General features: G+C 37.5%; 1 protein-coding gene across 1 annotated transcript in view; it reads left to right on the forward strand.

Annotated features, from left to right (window-relative positions):
• Window positions 1-890, forward strand: part of LOC106511483 (uncharacterized) — a gene marked incomplete at both ends in the record, with an annotated part of 9904 nt that overhangs the window by 7698 nt on the left and 1316 nt on the right.

Here is an 890-nt window from a genome sequence, read left to right on the forward strand (position 1 = left end):
ACAAGGACCAATCACTGCATCGGATTTCATGTTTAAGAATAATGTCGGAGATATGGCAAGATAAACTTGTGAAATAACTAAGATAAGTTTACTTTCCACACACTAATGTCACCAGGTACTGATTGTTTGTAAATTACATAAAATGTCCTCATCTGCATCATGAATACAGATGAAAATCTCATGGATTTTTCCAAGTTTTACAGATTAAAACAAAAAACTCAGTTTCAAATTTATTTAACATGACAGAGACTGTAGGATGTTAAAAAACAATAAATAACATCAAATTAACCATCTTCCAACACGCTCTGCTGCTACAATAAAGCTCTCCTCTCATTTCCTCAACCTGCTTTGAGCTGCAGCTGTTGTCATCTCTGGCTGTCGGCTGACAGTTCACATGCAACCCCACAACCGCTAGCATGTGATTAATATGGATTTTTGAGGCTCATTATACAGGTAAACAACCGAGACCCCCGCACGCTCCATCATAGTATCGTGTGATTGATAGTAAGACCATATAAAGGGAAAATTCACAGTGAGTTTTTTTCCCTCTTCCTTTTTATTTATTTTTTCCCTGGGGGGGGGGGCATTTGCATGGACTCACCAGCTAATAGTTTAAAATTTTCTAAAGCCACACACAAATATCCATCTTTTAATCCAAAATTATGCGCACTGGGTTTTTTTTTTAAACCTTTTATTTCTTTTGTATTTCATGACGAAAACTGCTTTCCACATAACTATGAAGAACACTCAGGTGGGGAGGACAGCTGTGTTCTCTCTGATCTGTCTCTTCAGCTCATCTCAGACCCCTAGTGGCAACTCTTAACCACTTAGTAGTCCTCTGAAACAGTCTTAATTTTTCTTGAGAGTAAGAGTGATTCTTAGACTTAAGA

This window comes from Austrofundulus limnaeus, unplaced genomic scaffold (assembly GCF_001266775.1).
Source record: "Austrofundulus limnaeus strain Quisiro unplaced genomic scaffold, Austrofundulus_limnaeus-1.0 Scaffold2836, whole genome shotgun sequence".
In the NCBI taxonomy this organism is placed as follows: domain Eukaryota; kingdom Metazoa; phylum Chordata; class Actinopteri; order Cyprinodontiformes; family Rivulidae; genus Austrofundulus; species Austrofundulus limnaeus.